The sequence below is a fragment of the Mustela nivalis genome (assembly GCF_964662115.1).
Source record: "Mustela nivalis genome assembly, chromosome: 11".
In the NCBI taxonomy this organism is placed as follows: Eukaryota; Metazoa; Chordata; class Mammalia; order Carnivora; family Mustelidae; genus Mustela; species Mustela nivalis.
The window spans coordinates 75,401,628-75,417,499 of NC_139030.1; the positions used below are offsets into that span (position 1 = coordinate 75,401,628).

The 15,872-nt window shown below is 50.4% G+C and overlaps 2 long non-coding RNA genes across 2 annotated transcripts; one reads left to right on the forward strand and one right to left on the reverse strand.

Annotated features, from left to right (window-relative positions):
- Positions 1 to 4,739: 4,739 nt before the first annotated feature.
- On the forward strand, positions 4,740 to 7,010 carry LOC309844252. Its single transcript, XR_014300568.1, has 2 exons — positions 4,740 to 4,841; positions 5,649 to 7,010. It is a non-coding gene; the product is annotated as an uncharacterized lncRNA (long non-coding RNA).
- Positions 7,011 to 13,259: 6,249 nt separating this feature from the next.
- LOC309844253 lies at positions 13,260 to 14,545 on the reverse strand. The gene is made up of 2 exons (XR_014300569.1): positions 14,049 to 14,545; positions 13,260 to 13,541 (listed from the first exon to the last, which is right to left on the reverse strand). It is a non-coding gene; the product is annotated as an uncharacterized lncRNA (long non-coding RNA).
- Positions 14,546 to 15,872: the final 1,327 nt, after the last annotated feature.

The following is a 15,872-nucleotide window of genomic DNA, read 5'->3' on the forward strand; positions in this document are numbered from 1 at the left end:
CTCTGCTCAGCAGGGAGCCTGCCTCCCCCTCTCTCTCTGCCTGCCTCTCTGTCTTCTTGTGATCTCTGTCTGTCAAATAAATAAATAAAATCTTAAAAAAAAAAAAAAAAAGATTCTTCTGGGGAACTTGGAACAAATCGAAATTCAGAGCCCCAGGCTTTCTGACTCAGCATCTCTGGGGTAGGGGTGAGGAGGTTAGGGTGGAGTCTGTGCTTTTATTTATTTATTTTTTTAAAGATTTTATTTATTTATTTGACAGAGAGAGATCACAAGTAGGCAGAGAGGCAGGCAGAGAGAGAGAGGAGGAAGCAGGCTCCCCGCCGAGCAGAGAGCCCGATGTGGGACTCGATCCCAAGACCCCGAGATCATGACCGGAGCCGAAGGCAGCGGCTCAACCCACTGAGCCACCCAGGCGCCCCTGAGTCTGTGCTTTTAAAATGGCTCCCGGAAACCCTGGAGTATCATCCTCAGCTTCTAGTACCTCTGCAGGAGGGGTGTTGGGGGGGTTTAGCTCTGGCCTCGGGGTCTTGCTGCCTTCAGGGCTGGTCACACATTGCCTTTACTCCCTCAGCCTCTTTCCCCGGAGATGCCCCCTACAGCTGGTCAAATTAGGAAACCCCAGCCTACCCCTTCAGTGAACCCCACACCTGTCTGCCCCTTCTCGAACAACTGACTGTGATGTTGATAGGGTCTAATATATTTAAGTTTATTTTTAATTCCATAAGTAGTGCAGGAATGCACCTTTACTGTAAAACAATTCAAGAGAGGGACGCCTGGGTGGCTCAGTTGGTTCGATGACTGCCTTCGGCTCAGGTCATGATCATGGAGTCCCGGGATCGAGTCCCGCATCGGACGCCCAGCTCCATGGGGAGTCTGCTTCTCTCTCTGACCTTCGCCTCGTTCATGCTCTCTCTCACTGTCTCTCTCTCAAGTAAATAAATAAAATCTTAAAAAAAAAAAAAAAAAAACAATTCAAGAGACCCAGCTGGAGTGACGCCTCCCTTGTCCCCCACTCCCACTCCAGGCTGACTCTGGGGTGGGTGGGGCATCATGTCCTTCCAGACTCTTGTCCATGTGTTTCCCACCGCATCTCCAGACCTGGAAAGAGAAGAATCATCTTTCTTCCCACCCAAGACCTCTTCTCTGCCTGTACCATGTACTGGACTTTGCAGCCTCCCCCATAGCCTTTGGTCTCCACTACCTGCCCCCACCCTCCACCCTAGCTTCTCTCCCCCACCGACCCCCCCCACCAACATGCACACAGATATACACGGGTGTTTCTTTTCCTGAAAACAGAGCTTTCTCGAACCTTCCATGCTTTTAACCACCACCACCACCCCCTTTTTTAAAAGATTTTTATTTATTTGACAGAGAAATCACAAGTAGGCAGAGAGGCAGACAGAGAGAGAGGAAGAAGCAGGCTCCCCACCGAGCAGAGAGCCTGATGCAGGACTCGATCCAGGACCCTGAGATCCTGACCTGAGCCAAAGGCAGAGGCTTAACTCACTGAGCCACCCAGGTGCCCCTTTTGCCCCCTCTCTTTTATCAGTCTCTCTTCCAGCCAACTTCTTTAACAAATGACTCCTTGGCCAGACTTCACACCTGCAGCCATTAGACCACAGCTGCATCCCCACTGAACTCCCATCTAGAAGAGCACCGACCCAAGTCAAAGGGTGAAGGTACCTCAGAGGTCTGTGGGCTTCCAGCAGCTTTACCTTTCAGGGAGGGAGGAACTGGCTCCTGAAGTTCTCCTGGGGTGTGGCTCACCCCAATGCTCTAGTCATGTTCTGACAGCCAAGGCTTCCAGAAAGTCCAGGACCCAACTGAGATGGGCACACAGCTCAGCCTCTTAAATACAGAGGCTGGGATGAGGAACGTTCCTGAATAGCTCAACTTCCTCTTAAGGAGGAGGAACAGCAAGAAGGGGCTTAGGCTTTACTACCCTTCTTCTCACTCACTATCATAAAAGAAAAGCAAACAAGCTTTTGAATTACAGAATATTCCCCCAAAAGTTCTGTATTCATTTTCCATTGCTGCTATGACAAGTTATCACAAATTTAGTGGCTTAAATCAACACAGTTTTATTCTCTTACAGGTCTGGGGGTCAGAGTCCAAAACCAAGATGCTGACAGGGCTGCATTTTGTCTGCAGCTTCAGGGAAGAATCTGTTTTCTAGCCTTTTCTGGCCTTTAGGGGCTGTTTGCATTCCTTGGCTAGTGACCTCTTCTTCCATTTTTCAAAGCACATCCCTCCAGCCTCTACCTCCACAGTCCCATCTCTTCTCTCTGACTGACCCTCCTGCCTCCCTCTTATAAGGACCTGGTGATTATATCAGGCCCAGGATAATTCAGGATGATCTACCTATGTCAAGATCCTTAACTTACTCCTACTTGCAAAGTTCCTTTTACCACATGAAGAAAAGTATGCATGGATTCTGAGAATTAGGATATGGAAGGATATCTTTGGGGCCATTACTCAGCCTACCACAAGTATCAAATGTAATATGGAGAGACATCTGAAGATAGACACTGAGATTAGACAGATGTGGATATTTTGCCTTATTTTTTTCAGATTTTTTTTTTTTTTTTTTTTTTTTTTTAAAGATTTTATTTATTATTTATTTGACACAGAGAGATCACAAGTAGGCAGAGAGGCAGGCAGAGAGAGAGAGGAGGAAGCAGGCTCCCTGCTGAGCAGAGAGCCCGATGCGGGACTCGATCCCAGGACCCCGAGATCATGACCTGAGCCGAAGGCAGCGGCTTAACCCACTGAGCCACCCAGGCGCCCAAGATTTTTTTTTTTTTTTTTTTTTTTTTTAAAGAGATAAATCTCTACAAAAATAGCTAAAGCCCTGTGTGGCTTTTCCTTCCTTCTCTCCTCAGAGGTAACCACTTCCCTGAGGTGGGTGAAAATCACCCCCATGTATGTTTGTGTTATTTGCTACTTATTAAAAGTGCATTTTGTTGTTGTTAAAGATTTTATTTTCAAGTAATCCCTACACCCAGTGTGGGACTGGAATTTACAACTCCAAGATCAAGAGTCCCATGCTCTACCAACTGGGCCAGCCAAGCACTGCTAAATGATTTTAATTTTTTAGTTTTTCTAAAAGATTTTTATTTATTTGACACAGAGAGAGAGAGAGAGAGATCACAAGTAGGCAGAGAGGCAGGCAGAGAGAGAGGGAGAAGCACGCTCCCAACTGAGCAGAGAGCCTGATGTGGGGCTCGATCCCAGGACCCTGATATCATGACCTGAGCTGAAGGAAGAGGCTTAACCCACTGAGCCACCCAGGCACCCCAATTATTTAGTATTTATTTATAAAGATTTTATTTATTGATTTGACAGAGCGAGAGAGAGCACAAGCAGGCAGAGCAGCAGGCAGAAGGAGAAGGAGAAGCAGGTTTTTCACTGAGTGGGGAGCCCAAAGCAGGGCTCTATCCCAGGACCCTGGGATCATGACCTGAGACAAAGGCAGATGCCTAACGACTGAGCCACCCAGGTGCTCCCCAATTTTTTAGTTTTTAAATTTTGTTTAGAGATTTATTATTCACTTGAGGGATGCCTGAGTGACTCAGTCAATTAAGCATCTGTCTTCAGCTCAGGTCATGATCCCAGGGTCCTGGGATGGAGTCCTGCACCAAGCTCCTTGCTCAGTGGGGAGTCTGCTTCTCCCTCTACTTGCCATACCCCCTGCTTGTGCTCGCTCTCTCTCTTTCTGTCAAATAAATAAATAAGTGAAAATGTTAAAAAAAAATATTTTTTTCTTTGAGAGCGAGAGAGAGCGAGGAAGCATGAAGAGGGGCAGAGGGAGAGAGAGAAGGAGAGAGAAACTTGAGCAGAGTCCTTGCTGATCTCAGAGCCTGATGTGGGGCTTGATCTCAAGACTCTAACATCATGACCTGAGCTGAAACCAAGAGTTTCAGTCAACTGACTGAGCCACCCAGGGCACTCCCCACCCCCCACCCTGCCAAATGCATTTTTAAACTCAACAGTACCATTTTTAAATGTGTTTTGAAACTTTAAGTAAAAGGAATCACTGTGCATACCATTTTACAACCTGCTTTTCTAAGGCAATATGTTTTTGACATTCTACATGTTGATACATGTAGACCAAGTTCATTCATTTTAACTGCCATGAGAATACCTCCCCTGAGCAAGTTAGAGTTCATTTCGTCCTTTCTTTTGCCAAGTGTTGGATTGTTTTCACTTTTTGTGCTATTACAAACAGTGCTTCAAGAAATAGCTTTGTAAAAAGAAAGTATCTTTGTGCTTGTTTTCTGGAACACCTGCGCTAAAGACCTCTGGTGGGGGAGCAGCGAGGAGCTACATGGCTGGGTCTGGGATACGCACACCTTCAGCTCTCCAAGTGTTGCCATGCAGTGATACTGCCAACAACAGTGTTTTAAAAATACCCATTTCCCATATATCCTCAGCATCTGGTGTTTTCAGATTTACTATTTTTTTAAGATTTATTTCCCTTACCTATTTTCCAGTCAATCTGTTCTGTTCCCAGTCTTCTTGAATAGTTAGGCAGCAGCAAGTTTTCCTCCATCTTGACCCTGAATGACAAACCCATGCAGGACCCCCTGAGCTCTGCGTGGTCCTTCAAGCTATCCCCCCAATTTTCTCTCTGTTGATTTCCCCACTCTGGCCAGCCCTCTGCCCACACCGAGTTTCATTTGGGCCAGTCCTGGAAGAGCTCTCCTTAGCACAGTTCCAAAGCTCTCTGCTCTTCCCACAGAAGGCTGTGAAAGGCACGGAGATTGTCTCTTGGAGGAACAATGTCTTCTGCATTACCAGCCCTCATCCTAAGTGGACTAGACAAGTCTAGTCCTGGCAATGTGAGTAAATCCACTTGAGAATTAGTCACTCCTGAACTCCCCAGAAATAAATGGCCGTATATTTTTCCTGTCCCCAAGGGTGTTCTGGAACATACCTGCCCATGAACTAAATAACCCGTATCTTGGAACATGGCCCCATGGAGGAATAAATCCAAAGGCTGTGACCTTTCTTCCCACAGCAAACCTCTTTTCTTTAGCAGCCTATGGCTTTTAGACACCAGATCTTGGGTTCTAAGTTTTTACAACTCCCCTCTCCCCACCGCCCCTGATCCAATTTAAGTGGTGGACTAGCCATTTTCAGCGCCCTCAAGACAGGGAAGCCATCTCTGAGTTGTCTGGCCCTTTCCTCCTGCTGGTCCCTAAACGAAGTGAGACGGCCTTGTCCTCATGGATGGACGGAAAGCTGAGGACAGTTCTCCACCATCTGGTTGCAGCCTGATGGACTTTGTCTATTCCTCTTAGCTCTCTGGAGCCACTTACAGATTCCTGTGATCCTATTAGCAATGGCTTTGCCTAAGATACTCCCTGGAAAAGATGGGGCCTAAGGGATTGCTTCCCAAAAGGGATCAGCCACATGCTTCCAAGGGAACCCCAAGTGCTGCTTGCTGGGGTGGGGGGGTGTCATCCCTAACATCTTGCTGCCCAGCACTGGCTAGGGGATCCGTACACATTTATACGTCTTAGCATTTGGAACGAATCCCCCGCTCAGTTCTAGGTATAATACGGATACTTTAGAAGCTATTTCTTTCACGTAAGCTAACGGTTTGTGGTTCTAATAATCAACATGGGTCCCCTTCTCTATTCCAGGGATTTAGGAAGTGGCCCTCACAGAGGCCAGCATGACATGAGGCCCCTTTGGGTCCCGAAGGTTACCTTTCATCAACTGAAGGGTATACGAAACTCCATTTCAACTATCTATGAGAAGCAGCTTTCTGGAGAATAACCCAGACCAACGGAGCGCAGGTGGACACCAGCCCTAATTATCGTCTTTCTGACAAAAGACTGCTGCTGGAAGCTCAAAATGCCTGACAAGCCAGCTACCGAGGAAGTCACCCAGAAGCCCAGGGAGTTGAAATCCCTTCTCAAGCACTCATTTTCAAAAAACAAATGTTTCCTAATGGCGCTCAGAGGGAGTCATGGGCAGCCACCAAAGTGAGTCATTTGGCGGATGTCAGGGCTGGGCTGTCCACAGCTTCTGAAGGCTCTGAGGAAGCTCAAGGTCACACGCCTGCCTGGGACACAACTCATTCGGCTCCTCTTTCCAGGTTTTTAGATTCCTCATTTCTCTTTAGCTGGGGAGTCTAGTCTGATCAACCATCTGAAGTTTTTAAAGGAGCTAGGTGAACAGCTTTCTGTTTTTTGTCCCCCCCCACCCCCCGCAGAGCAGTTTAAATTAAATCCTGTCCTGAATGAAGGGTTCATTTAACTAAGTATTCCATTAGAAATGAAGACATTGTTTCTTCAAGATTTATCAAACAGAAGTTTTTATTCTTGAAAAATGACATCTCACTCAGTAGGTTCTTAAAATCTCTTACCCCTGTGGTTTACCTGATGTCCCTTCATCGTCTTCTGCCTCATGCTTCTCAGTGACAGACTCTTGCCATCTTTTGTCTTGTCTGAGGGACAGATGCTTGATACCTCCATTCCATGGGGCTGTGTGCCATACTTTGTCTTCGTCTTCCCGGGAAGCTGGTTCAGTACAATGTAAGAAGGAATGTGTAGGTGTCCTATGATTCCATTTGTGTGTGTCTGGCTGTGTGTTTAATGATGTACACGTAATTTTACCATGGAGAGCCGGAGCTGGCTCTCCTGTCTAGCTGATCCTGCCTATTTCTTAACTCCCCACGTTCACGGACATCATATTGGCAGCTTAAAATCAGCCACGGTGGGAGTATTGGCACCCTGAAAATTGGCAAACACTCCAAATCATGGCTTTTTGTTCCATGGTGAAGATGGAAGGTGAGGTGGGGTGAGGGCTTAGAAATGTCTCAAAGAAACAAGAAACACCAAAAATAGGTACCCGTACAGAATGGAACTGAAGAACGCGGGTATTGGAGAGGTTTTTGTTTTTTGGTTTTTTTTTTTTTTTGGCTTTTTGAATTTTTTGTTATGTGGATAACTATATATTTTTTTTTAAAGAGAAGTTTCTTTCTTTTTTAAGAACAAAGACTTCCTGCTGTGTTTATTAATCCCACACCATCAGCTGGAAACTGCCTGGGGCAGAACTGTCTGATTGAGGAAGAGATCAGAGCCTGGAGAGATGTCTTCACTGTGGCCTCAGTGGAGTGATGTGCTGAGAGTGGGGATTGGGGCTGGGCACACACAGAGTACAGTAGCAGGCAGTCCTAGAACTGCCTGTCGAGTCTGAGAGGGGAGTCAGAGCATGCCAGGCCCTCAGTCAAGACATCAGGCCAAAACTCGGGTCACCAAACTCCAAGGATGAAATGGAAAATGGGCATGAAGACAGGACCCTAAGAATGGTCCAGCTCTAGGGAGGCTGAAGGAGGGGACAGGCTAGAAGGGGCACCTTTCCCTGGAGGGTCTTTCAGATTCTGGGGCTGGAGGCAGCTTTTTAGGCCATTCCTGAGAACTTTTCCCCTGCAGCTGAAGTTAAAAAGGGACATACGCTCTGCCCAGGAGGGATGGAGGGCAAACTGGGGCAGCGAGGAAACAAATTAAGAGGCTGGTTCCTTACCGCTGGGGAGGAGGCTCACCAAACCCCCTGGAGAGGCAGCAGTCCACAGTAAACAAGTTTCAGGGAATGAAGCAGAACTCTGGTCGGATTCCATGAAGCTCATCATACTCCATAAAAGGACCCCTAGAAGCCCTGGTCTGTGCCAGGGGTGGGTAGTAGTTCCCTTTGGAGGGTTTGGGGGAGTGGCTTGGAAATTCTAGGTGGAGATCATGGAGGCCGCAGGTGCAAGATGGGCCACAGCCAAAGAAACCCATCAGATCTACAGCAAGATGCAGGATCTGGAGGGCAGCCCCAGGATGGGCTGCTAGGACCGCACTGATGGGGGAACCTTGGGGATACAATCCCATTCCTCCCATTGGGCCCGGATGCTTGGGGAAGGAGACTCTCCAGGAAACAGAAAACAAAGGGCCAAACATTTGCTTAGGATGGTCAGGAAATTGGGGGAGGGGGCACAGTGAGAGGAAGGAGTGGGCTGCTCCCCTGGCAACAGCTAAAGGCCACAGTCTGTGCACCCCAGGGCCCTCAGACATTTCCAAACTCCACATGACAGCATGGGCAGTGGCCTTTGAAGTCATGTCAGTTAGGGGCTGCCTTGAGTTACAAGGGAATTGCAAATCCCAGCAGCCCTGCCAGGCAACGAGGACAAATAAGGCCATGCCTTGGCCCCCGTTTTAGTGTGCTGCTAACGTCCTTCAATTTTTAGATAAATTAGAGGCATACAGCCCAAGAGATCCCTATCTTCCCATACTGTGGGGCCTCGAACAACCTTAAAATGCTACTGAATCTATTAATGACCCATATCAATTACAGGTAAACTAAATCTGCCTCTGCTGACATTTGCCGTCGACACTTTGAAGGTGGAGTTCCCGTGGACATCACTAATCAGAGTAGCCAGCTGATTCGGCTACTTGGGAACATATCTGACCGTTAACTCACTCCCTCTAAAAAGTCTGTCACGAGGCCAGAAAACCCTCATGAGATACCAGAGGAAATCCTGCAAAGCCTCAGTCATTCCCTTAACCGAGTGTTTGCTGAGTGCCAAGGATGTGGGTGGTGGCAGGGTGGGGTGGGTGGCAGCGTGGCTAGCCTACCTGCAGGGGATGATGGGCCTGTGACTAGTACAGTCACCATCAGGCCTTAGGCCCAAGGACAGCTCTGTGCTCTATTTGGGACAATATCTCTTGCACCTCATAGGAGGCCCAACACTTAGTGCTAGGTGCTCAGTAAAAAAATTCGAAACAAATACTACAATACTACAATATGATACTTTTGCTAACAAACCTTTGGGAAATCAAAAGGAAGTGGTTAATTCTGCCAGGGAATTAAAGAAAGCTTTGTAGAAGAGGCTGCAGGTCAAGCTGGTCCTTGAAATGGAGAAGTCAGTGAGTAGAGCAGGCAGAAGAGCTGTCCAGAAAGAGGGCAGTGATGGGGCAAGAGGCCAGGCAGGCGGGGAGGCAGGACAAGGCGGGGGGCAGAAGGGGGTGTATCTTGAATTGCAGATATATCCAGGCCCTGTGAACTCTGCACGCTATTCACAGACTCTGGAGTCCATGTGACAGATTCTTTGACTCAGAAGCCAAGTGACCTCTTCAGAAACAAGACTTTACTTTTGTCAGAGTGAAACCATGCCATGTTTTCTTTCTCACCTTGGCTGCCTGGGAGCTCCTGAAGTGCTGAATCTCCTCATAGTCCCACCCAGGACCTTTCCTCTAACAGATCCTGCATCAGTGCTCTGCTGTTGTGTTAACAACGCAACCATGAATGTAGCATCTCAACGCAGGACACACTTAATAGCTCTTGGTTTCTCCCGCAAGTCCTGGCAAGGCTTAACTGGGTCTTCTGCCAGGCTTGGGTCTGAGGATTGACTGGGGCAAGATCTGGTTCCAGGTTGGGCAGTCGACAGCAGGGGTCAGTTCCTTGCAGGCTGTGGGGCAGAGGTCTTAGTTTCTCCCCTGTGTCAGCTGTTATCTCAGGATCCTGCCCTCTCTATAGGCGGAGCACGATCAGTGAAGGGAGGTGTCAGAGCCGGTATCAGAGCAAGCTGGTCACTGAAACCTCAGGTAATGTAATCAGATGCACTTGACCATGGCCACAGGTCACCTTTGCCTTATTCCATTGGTAAGAACAAGCCCCACCCTCATTGAGTGGGCACGTTTTAGAGGAAGATCAGGGGGAAGGATCATGGGACCACCTTGGTTGGTGGCCAAGGTCCTCATCAGATATTAACAGCTAGTTAATTAAAGTAGTCGTGTGGGCACTTAAAGATACACCATTACACAGACATAGACTGTCTCCGCAGGAAGGCAGTGAAGTGAGTTCTTTGCCTCCCAAGAATGCTTTCCCTGCCCCCACAGCATCTGCCACTAGGCTGGGCAAAAAAACAAGTCAATAAATCTGAAATGAAATGTCCTAGGATTCGCGTTACTGCTGGAACAACCTGGAGTTTTCTACCATCAAGGTAATTATTGGCTTGTCATAAATTTCTCGATTAACCTATGTAATTTAAAAAAGCCATATACCAATTGTAACAGCCACAAAGTGGGAACTAGGACAGACATCACTATTAAGAATGTGGGCCCTTCCCTAGAAAAATGTCTCCTACTAACCAACACCTGTGATTTTCCCCTACTCTGAGGGTGAGCTATGTACATGGGTACTGTTTCCCAATTCTGCTAATGCAAAGCTGGACTGGCACTGCTTAAGCGCATGGCTCTGAAACCAGGTGACCTGGGCTGTAATGGAATTAGCGGCTACTGTAGGACCTTAGACAAGTCGCTTAACTTTCAATAATGATAGCCAGTATTTGTTTAGCCAGACTGAGCCAGACTCTTTACCTATATTAAACCCATATAAATCAAATTAAATTAAACCCATATAAGGTAAAATAAAATAAATTAAACCCATATAAATTCATTTAGCCCCTATCACCCCGCTGGGAAACAGACACGGTTAGTAGCCCCATTTTATAGATGTGAGAATTGAGGAATAACGGTTGAGGCCTGGGACTAAGATTCTCAGCCTGGTCAAGAGCAGGGGGAATGCAGGGCAAATGGTGGACAAGAGGACCGAGGACAGATGCACAGCAGGGTGCTGGTGTGGAACAGATTCTCTTTCTAACCTTCTGTCCCCACTGCCAACCCCCGTCAGGTAGGACTGGTAAGAACTGTGGTTTGCTATTTGAACCACTCCTATTGCCTAAGACCTTGAATGCAACTTGCACCCTTTGCAGGGTGTGGTGAGCAGAAAGCAGAAGCCAGAATGCCACTATTGGGGGAACTGGATTCTATGCCGCTTCCAGCCACCCTTTCAGGGTAGTCACACTCCCCCTCTGCTGCTTAGAAAGTAAGATAAGGCACCAGGGAAGGAGGAAAGGAGCCCACACTGCCTCCTACCCCCATAGAGAGTGAGCTCTGGGCCTCCCTGGATCTGGATGTTCCAAATCCTTCATCCTCCTCCCACCCCTACCTCTTGATCTTTAGCCACGTGCGGCCGCCTCCCCTCGGGCTCTGGGGAGGGGCAAAACAGGTACTCCAAACCTCCCCCACAGCCAGACACCTACGTAATCCAGAACCCCTTCCTCTGCCCAGACGCCCCCACCCCCACCCCTGTAGCCCGGGCTGGAGGCCACCCTGCGAGTCTGCCTTCTGCGGGAGGGCTTAGCAACCCTCCCTCAGAAGCAGACACAGCGTTTCCTCCACTTTTCCCGCCAACATGGCCGAGTGACAGCCAAGAGGCTCCCCGGGGGCACAAAGGCACTGTTCCACAGAGACCAGACTGAACAGGGCTCCGCTGGGGCTGACTGGATCCGGCAGTGTGGACAGGACAGCGCTGCGGGCATACGGTGCCCATGCGGCCCGTGAGGACCCCAAGCCTGCTCTCACTCCCTAGAACCCCCTTTTCTGCCTAGCTCCTTCCTTCCTGATGTTGTGGAGAAGATTCACGGCCCAGAGCGCTCTGACGCTTGAGGCTGCAGTGTGCCAGGTTCCTCTGGGGGTAGGGACCGCCTGCACGCGGTGGGCAGTTGGTGTCTCCCAGCTCTGCCCCGCCCGGTGCGCGCGTGGGTTGCCCTCTGCAGTGGGGTCAGCCAGGCCAGGCCTCCTAGCGCCTGGACTGCGCCCCCTGCCCCTTGGGCGAAATGTGAGGCCGCTCTACCAGCCGGAGGTCACCTCTGGCTCCGCGAACACCGCACCCACCCGACCTCCGTCGCACAGCGCGCAGCCAGGGGACGGACCACGGGACGTCAAAAGCGCTTCCCTAATAGCGTAGGCGCGCGGGCCGGGGGGTCAGCTTTGCGCACAGATGGACACAGTTGTGGACAGGGGCCGCAGGCCTTGGCTTGGGGGACAGGAGGGACGGAGCATTACGTCCGGAGAGGGCTCGGCTTCCCGCTGGGGATCACGGGGGGGGGGGGCTGGGCGGGGGCGCCGCCCGACCCGCTTGCAGAACGCGCCCCCGCCATGCTCTGGTTGAGCCCTGGAAAAACCCCGGCGCGGATGGGAGAGGCGGGCCAGCTCGCAAGGACGGCGGGAACAAAGGCGGCCCCGCGGCCGGATGCAGTCATGGAAAAACCCAACGGGGCGCCGGGGCGGGGGCGGCCGAGAAGAGGCGGCGCGCGCCCCGCAGCCCTGACGCCTTTGCCAGTCGGTCCGGGCGGGGCTGCTCTCAGCCCCCGCCCCGGGGCGCCCCTTGTAGGAGGAGTTGGGGGGAGGAATAGGGGAGAATTGGGGAGGCCCGGGAAAACAGAAAATGCTGGATCGGGAAGGGAGGCCTGTGCCTGGGGCCAGAGAACCTGCAGCCCCCACGGTCGGGGTGCTTTCGGCCGCGAGGCGAGGGAAGGGTGGCCCGGGCTGGTACTCGCCCGGCACACGCAGCGATGCACACGGCCACTTGGCCGCCGCGGTAGCCGGGGGCGGCTAGCCCGTAGGGGGCGCACACAGACCCGCGCATTGGCCCGGACGCGTGTTCCGAGGCGCACACGCGGGGTCCTTTACACGCACGCGCGCACAGACACGCGAGCTGCCCATACCTCGAGGGAAAAAAAGGGTCCGACCGAGAGGGAGAGAAATGTTCGTTAGGGCGGTCCCGGGGGTTTAGTTTCAGAAGCCGTGGGCGGGGCCTTAGTAGAAGAGGCGGTTGGTTCCCCACCCCCACTCCGTATCGCAGGTGCGGGCGGACTGGGCCACCTGGGCCGACCGCGTGCCCAGATACCGCCTGGAGTTTCCCTCCCGTGGGGGACGCTTCTTGCCCTGGCCTAGGTAGTTCTGTGAACCTGGCTGAGGACTGGGAGGCAGCACGGCGGGGGGTTTTTTATGTAGAAAAGGAAAGTGTTGGCTCAAGTTGGATCTACTGACTCCTGAGGCCTTTTCCAGCTCTGACTTGTTATGAAGAAGGAACTGGACCCAGAAGCCATAAAAGGAGTTGGTGGGAGCCGAGAAAAAAAGTCTTGGGCCCCAGCCACAGCTCTTCTTGTTTTAAATGTCCCCTTGTTTATTTACGTTGCGCCCTGCCATGGGGTCGCAGTGGGCAAAGCCTAAACCTGTGGGGTCCCTACGATGGGGAAGGGATGTAGAATTTGAGGCTAGGATCAGAGGATCAAGGATCAGAGGAGACCCCAGAATCTGCCAGAATCGAGGCTGCTGTGTTAGGGTGGCAGGCGGGGGTCCCTGAAGGCCGGAGGGCAATGAAGCAGAAGACCATGACTTCAAAAGTTTCAAGAAGGGGCCTTTTTTTTTTTTTTTTTTTTTTTTTTTAATGAGCGTTGACTGTTGGAACTGTTGCTGGAACACAGCAGGGAAATACAGCAAATGTAGAGGTTCTGGCTTGCATTCAGAACACAGGATCTACAGAAGTAGGGACACCAGCGACATGACAGGGTCAGATGAGCTGACATCTACTTGGGGTCCCCTTGGGAACTGAGGTTGGAATCAGATGACCCAGCTGTGCCTCTTCCTAGCTTCCTGGTTTTGGGGATCTTGTCCAACATCTTTGGCCCTCAGATTCCTCATCTGTAAAATGGGAACAAGAACTCCTGCACCAGAGTGTTCTGGGGATTAAAAGGGTGTCTTAAGTCCCCCTTCCATCTTGCCTTCCCTCCTTTTCCACTTCTCAAGGTCCCTGGTGCTTGCTCACTAGGACTCCTTCCAAGTCCCAGTTTCTTGGAAGCAGGTGGCGTCCAGTGGGACGAAGGCTGGGGAGCAGCGCCCTCTAGTGGTCGATACCAGGAGGGTCCCGTCAGTCCTTGAGACACGCCCAGGCTAACGTGATTAGTGCACGTTAGAGCCTCCCCAGGGCTGATCGGAGCCCGAGCTCCGGGGGCTCCACTCGGAGAAGCCTTTCCTTCTGATTCAGTTCCCCCTGGAGCGAGCAGAGAAAATAGCAGTCTCTCCTCTGACCTCCGGCAGCCCAGCTTTCGCAGCTTTAAAAGGCTTCTCTCACTTCTGCCCTGGAGGAATATATGCACTTAGCCTTCATACTGGGCTTTATAGCTTGCAAAACACTTTGACACACATTACTTGTCCCTGAGGTGTGCTGTTTCTGGGTGGTGATGGCGCTCCTTGGATAGAGGATCGTGGTTGGGAGTGTGGCTCCAGTGCCGGGGACAGATTTGGATCCTGCCTCTTCCATCCAGCTCTGTAACCAGGGCGACGTTCAAAACATTGAATAATCAGTAGGGCAGGCAGCGACCAATCAGAACAGGCCCTGTTCTAACTGCCTGGTGTGGCCAAAGGCGTGTGTACCTGCTGAAGATTCTGGAATAACCTCAACCTCCTGGGGCCTCTGTTTATTCATTTGCAATATGGGCACGTTTGTTATACTAGTACCGCTTTAGAGGACAGTCCTGAGGACTGGCTTAGTTCAGGGTTGTAAAGGATCGAGAAACCAGTGTCTGACACCTAGAAAGCACCAAATAAGTATTGGCTTTATGATTGGTCTGAGCTCCTCTCAGACTCAGTGACTCAGGGTGGTTGCAACTTTTTTTTTTTTAATTTATTTTTATTTGACAGATAGAGATCACAAGTAGGCAGAGAGGCAGACAGAGAAAGAGGGAGGAGGAAGCAGGCTCCCCGCTGAGCAGAGAGCCCGATGCGGGGCTTGATCCCTGGATCCTGGAATCATGACCTGAGGTGAAGGCAGAGGCTTTAACCCACTGAGCCACCCTGGCACCCCGGGTGGTTGCAACTTTTAAGGGAGACTCTCTTCTCAAACCACCTCCTTGTCTGGCTCCCCATTTATTCTATATTCTCAAGAAGTGCTTCTCAAACTTCACCATGCATCCGAATTTCTGGGGGATCTTACTAAATTGCGGATTCTGATTCAAGAGGCCTGGGTGGGGCCTGGGTTTCTAACTTTCATCTAAGCTCCCTGGTGGTGCTGATGCTGGTCCTAGAAGCAGGGCTCCAGAAGATGACTGTGGACACAGAAGGGACAGCTTGTTGGCCTGTAAATATTTATTGAGCACCTACTCAGTGCAAGGCAGTGCAGGGTTCAAAACAAGTTCCAGGACTGGCCTCTAACCTCAAGGAGCAGAGAGGCTATTGCAAAAATACCAGTTAGTAACAGGCCAAAGAGCAAACATGCCAAACAAACAGCAGGTGAAACATGTGGTGAGTCCTGTCTCTGCCCAGCAGCTGGAGTGAGGATTTAACCAACCAGGTTATTGCCCTGCTCAAAACTGCCCAGTGGCTCCCACCTCACTCAGAATAAAAGCTGAACTCTTCCGGATTCTTCTTCTAGGCCCTGCCATCATCTGGCTTTGTCTCTGACCTCATCTCCCATAGCTTGCTTTATTCTAGACTCACCATTTGTTCCTGCGAACCCAACATCTCAACTTCCTACCTGAGAGCCTTTGAATTTGCCTGGGTTGATGCTTGTCCGTCAAACTGGCCTCTTATTGCCCCCTTTGAGAGACTTTCCTTGATCCAGAGGAAATCTAACCCAAAGTAGCCAGCCACCTCCAGCTCAGATCATATTTTCTCTATTGTATCATTCTGTTGTTTTTTAATAGAGCTTCTAAGTTCGATGTTACTGCATTATATTTTTGGCGGCTTTGTGTCGGCCCCATGAAGACAGAGGTGTTTGCCTGCCTTGCTCTGCTTTACCACTAGGACGGAGAACAGCATCTTGTGCATAGTAGGTAGGTCTTCAGTACAGATCTGTTGAATGAATGAAAGAACAACGGTTTAAGGGCAGTTAAGGAGGTGAGAGGGGTCCCTGGGTGACCCCAATGGGTGAGAGACTTCATAGACGTAGTGTAGAGGAAGTTTATCAGGGAGGTCTCCTGGGATCACATCCGTGGAAAGGTCGAGAAGGTGGCAGGAGCAGGAAGAGGGAGAAGT